Below are 5,487 nucleotides of genomic sequence, written 5' to 3'. Positions count from 1 at the left end.
AGGTTGAGCTGTTGTTCAGCATCTTAGCTGTAGAGGGCAGTGTCACTGGCCCTCATATGTGGGATCTGAACCGGGGCCCTCTGGAGTCCCAAGCCAGCTCTTAACCAACGTGCCACTCGGCCGGCCCCAAAATAGACTTTAAAACAAAGGCTATAACAAGAAACGAAGAAGGACCCAGTAATCCCACTTCAGGGTATTTATTTATCTGAAGAAACCCAAAATGCTACTTTGAGGGGATGTGTGCATCCATATATTCATTGCAGCATTGTTTATAATGGCCAAGGTGTGGAGTCAGCCTGGGTGTCTGTTGATGGAAGAATGGATAAAGAGGAGATGGTACATATACACAATGGAATATTGTTCAGCAAGGGAAGGGAATGGGTTCTTTCCATCTGTGGGGGCATGGATGGACCTGGAAGGTATTGTGCTGAGAAAAACAGATGCAATGTGATTTCACTTCTATGTAGAATCTAAAGAACAAAATAAACAAACAAAACAGAAACACACTCACAGATACAAAGAACATTTTGATGGTTGCCAGATGGAAGGGGAGTTGAGGGAATGGGTGAAAAATGGGAAGGGATTAAGAAGTACAAATTGGTTGTTACAAAGTAGTGATGGGGATGTAGGGTATAGCATAAGGGGTATAGTCAATAATATTGTAATAACTATGTGTCAGATGGGTACGAGATTTATCAGGGTGATAGATGGGAGGGGGTTGGGAGACAGGGTGAAAAAGGTGAAGGGATTAAGAAGTACAAACTGATAGTTACAAAATAGTGATGGGGATGTAAAGTAAAGCATAGGGAATATAGCCAATAATATGATAATAACTATGTATAGTGCCAGGTGGGTACCAGACTAGCTATGGAGATCACTTCTTTAATTATATAAATGTCTAACCATTATGCTGTACACCTGAAATTAATGCAATATAATATCAAATGTTAATTGTAATTGAAAAATTTAAAAAAGGGTGGGGAAGTTGAAGGGGAATAAGAGGTTTAAATTTTCAGGTGTAAAACAAATAAGTCATGGGGATGTAATGTACAGCATGGGGAATATAGTCAATAATATTGTGATAGCGTGGGACAGTGTCAGATGGTTGCTGGACTTATGGTGATCACTTCTTTAGGTGTATAAATGTTGAACAACTATGGTGTACCCCTGAAACTGAGATAATAGTGTATGTTAGCTGTATTTTTTAATAAAAATCTTTTAGAAAATGCTCTTTGACAATATTTGAAAACTAAAAACCAATGCTGAATTCCACACAAAGATAATTTGCAATCAAGGATGGTCTCTCTATAGGATGAAGAGCAGTGTCAGCTTAACCTGAATAGGTGTGATAATTACTCTAGAATTGGCTGGTCCCAAGTATAATTTGGGGTAGATAAACCTTTCACAATTCAGTTGGTGCCAAGACCCTTTCTGGAATGTTCTTGGTACACTTAAGATCTGGAAATAATGACCAACAGTTGCTGGGGCTTCCTGCAGGCATGCATTATTCCCAGCATGCTCTGTGGGTTATTTTCAGCTCATGACGACCTCCTGTCGTAGGTTGGTACTATTATTCCCACTCCCCAGATGGAGACAGTGAGGCATAAAGAGGAGATTCATTTGCCTCAGGCTGTATCGTAAGCAAGTGGCGGGAATGGGATGTGGACCCAGGCGGTGTGGGTCCCTCTGCTGGTCGGTGAGCCTGACCCTGGGAGAAGGGGCATTAAAAGAGGAACAGTCGTGCTGGGTCACTGTAATGCAGGCATGGGGCGTTAGGTAGAGACTGGCTTCCTGGAGGGACTCAGAAAATGCTTGGATCAAGAATCTCTGCCTCAGGGCCGGCCAGTTAGGTCAGTTGGTTAGAACACAGTGTTCATAACACCAAGGTTGCCGTTTCGATCCCCATATGGACCAATGAGCTGCGCCCTCCACAACTAGATTGAAAACAACTACTTGACTTGGAGCTGATGGGTCCGGGAGAAACACACTGTTCCCTAATGGAAAAAGAAAAAGAAAATCCTTAAAGAAAAAAAAAAAAAAAGAATCTCTGCCTGAACCATGCTTTCGCGCACATCTTCTCTCTGCGGGGTACACCTCCCTGTCCCCCTTTCCAGGTCATTTTCCTACCTGCCCACAGGCTCAGCTGTCCTCAGATGCTGGCGGGGGGAGGGCGCTCCCTATGTTCTCCATGTACCCCACAACCCCCCAAACTCAGCTCCTCAACTGGTGCCCCTGCCTTCTCAGGTCCAAGATGACCCACCGCCTCTTCCCCCACCGAGAACGCCCTCCCCATCTTCACAGCAGCTGCCCTGTCCACTCTACCTACCTCTCCAGCACAGGCCCCACCTGGTTGCCCATCGCTGGCCTCACCCTCTCCATCTCAGCACTGCCTCCCTGGCTGTCTGGCCAGAAAGAGCAGGGCCACGTCCACTCTGTCCCCCACCAACCAGCACAGGCTCCACTGCTAGAGGGCTCTCCACAGCGAAAGGAGGACGCACCGTATCACACAGAGCTGCACTTTTACTCTTTCTCCCTGGCCAGACTGGGTTTCTCAGGGACAAGGACACGACGGCATGGCTGGCACTGTGTTCCCCATGCCTAGATCGAACTCAGTGGGCCAGGGCTGAGAAGAAGGTCCTTGTGGGACTGAATGAAGCACCCCAGCCCACTGCCTTCTCCCACCAAAAGCCAGCCTGGGTGGGGTTCATGCCACCAGGCTCACTGTCCTCACAGCTCATCATGTCCTCTCCTGCTTTCTGCACAGCTCCGTGAATCCACGGGACCTGGCCGTCCGGCTGGGAGAGTCTGTCCTGTACACCAGTCCCCCGGGATTCCATCTCTGCGGCCATCGTCAGTGTCATCTGGCACCCCTCATTCAATGGGAAAGCTGGCACCCTCTGTGCTTTTCTAGTGTACCATCAGACTGGTCCCTCTGACCTTGCCTGGCTCCTACTCCCCCGAGGGCACCCTTTGCTGGGTGACCAGCTGGGAAGACATCAGGCAAGATGGTGGGTGAGGGGCTGGGGGCTGTGGCCAGAGGGTGCTGCCCAAGGTAAAGCGGAAGGCACTGCCAGGGTGCATGAGTAACCCCAGCCTTCTCTCTACCCCGACTCCACCGCCACGGGCCTGCCCCAGGCCTCCTCCTGCACCATCCAGGCCTCACTGCCCACGTGATACGAACTGCCACGCCCCAGGGAGCCGTTTCCCAGAGAGCAGGCATGGCCAAACATGTAGCTTTATTGTGGTATAACTTCAATACACATAATTAAATCTCACCAATTTTAATCCCACCATTCAAGTTGGACAAATGCATACAGTCGCATAACCACCACCCGTCAAATTATATAGCATTCTACCATCCCTTTGCAATGAATCCCCGCCCCTCGCCCCAGCTGGGGAGGGGACAGGAAAGAGCCAGGAGGGAGGAAGGGAGAATGGGGGAGACGCTGAGGGCCAGGTTCCACCGGAAGGTCCCACCTGTTCCTTCTGCACACCTTGAAGGGACGGATCATCACCTCTTATGCCCCACGTGGACTCTACAGCCCAGGCAGCGAATGGCTGGCTCAGGGGCGCACAGTCGGACCACAGCAGGGAAGTCCTGACACCAGGCGTCCTGGCTGCAAACCTGAGGCTGTTTTCCACACCCGGGGAAGGACAATGGGCAGTGCTGTCCCATCCAGGAAGCCCTCCCTAGTTCCTATGGGTACACAGCCCCTCTCGTGTCTTCTGGGGGCCTGGTCTTGGGAGTTTCTCAGGAGGGTCCCAGCTCATGGTCCAGGACTGAACCTGGCAGAGGCAGCTCAGGCCCCATGACTGGACTCTCACCACCCCACCCTCACCAATGTCCCTGTCCCCACACCTGACCCCGGGTCCCGTGGTCTCCACTGCAGATCAGACGGACACAGCACTAGCTGTCCAGCCCGGGGCAGCCCTTCCTATCCATTACTGTCTGGCCAGGGCCTGATGACCCAGCTGATTAGGGCCCTCTGGGAGGAAATGGGACTTTCCTGCCCCCGTCAGCTCCAAATCAGAGGCTGGGTGGGTGGGTCCCTCCAGGTCAGTGATCCCCTTAGATGGGGGGAAACTGAGGCATGGGGTGGTTGCCTGATGATCCGCCAGGACATAGCTTCTCAGGGCACAGAATTAACTCCTTCCTTCCAGCACCTGGCCCAGAGCCTCAGCTCAGTGTGAGTGTGCCACATTTGATCTGATGATGAACAGGGGTGACAGCGGCACTGCCTCTGTGTGTGGGGCCTGCTCTAAAACCATCATAGGCACATGCCCAGGAGGGTGCCACTTAAGAAGGGGGACCTGCCCCCATCAGTACAGCTCAGGGGAGCGGGGTCAGAACCTAGATCATCCCGCTCAGGCCTGAAGGCACCCAATGTGGGGGGTTAGGATGCGAAGGGTCCGGAGGAACTGAGGTCCTCTGCCTTCTGGATACCCCAGTTCCTTCTCCAGGTCCCCACAGGAAAAGGTTTCAGGACCCTCATCTATCCCAGCTCAATTCACCTCCAGCTTGGGAACCCCAACTCCCCATCTGCACCCCATCACACAGCTCCCTGCAGGTCCCTCATCACCTTCAAGATTCCAGGCCTGCTCTCCAAACAAGAAACTCCAAGCACCATCCATGTGGTCCCCTCGACGACTCTGTGACACAGACTCATTCTGTCCCCATTTGACATGATAGCAATCTGAGGCACAGGGAGGGGCGTTCTGCCCTGGAGTGCTCCCCCGCTCCTGGCCTTGGGGGGTATCCCACACCCCAGCAAACATGGGCCTGTGGGCTGCATGGCAGCCCCCTCAGGAGGACCCTGCAGGCACAGGGAGGGCGGCCCCCTCACAGTCCCACTGGCCCAGCTTGACCCTCCCTGATAAGCCAATGCTCACTTTGTCCCTTGCCACTGGGCTGAGCTGGCTGAGTTCCTCAATCTGGGACCAGATAAGGGCCCCCTCCCCACTCCGCCTCTGTTCTGCAGTCCCAGCCCCAGGCCCCCGCCTGGCCACCTTTTCTTCCTCCCACCACCCCCACCCACAGGAACCCTGTGGTATCTCGTCCCTCAGTATCCCCCAACATGACCTGCAATTGGAAAAGTCTAAATGTGCTTATAAGGTTAGCAATGCAGGGAGGTCGCCCCAATGACCACAAGGGCAACCCCAAGAGGGAGGGACAGGCACAGGGAGGAAGGAGTGAGGTGTCCAGTTCATCTGTCTTTCACGCGCTAGGATGGGCATGTGTTACGGCTACAACAAAATAAAGATGAAAATAAAGAGGGTTAGCACCTCTCCCCAACCCCCACCATGGTTTCCACAGCAGTGAGGGCGCAGGATGAGTGGGGGCGAGGCCCTTCCCACTTGGAACCCAGTCTGCACTATGGGGAGCGGAGCTGTGGGCTGTGGGAATCTGCCCACAAGACAACCTGAAATGCACAGCAGCCTGATGCAGAAAACCACCCGACCTGTTGCCGTGAGCATTGATGGGAAAAG

Source organism: Hipposideros armiger, unplaced genomic scaffold (genome assembly GCF_001890085.2).
Source record: "Hipposideros armiger isolate ML-2016 unplaced genomic scaffold, ASM189008v1 scaffold_126, whole genome shotgun sequence".
NCBI lineage: Eukaryota > Metazoa > Chordata > Mammalia > Chiroptera > Hipposideridae > Hipposideros > Hipposideros armiger.
This window is presented reverse-complemented; position numbering follows the sequence as displayed.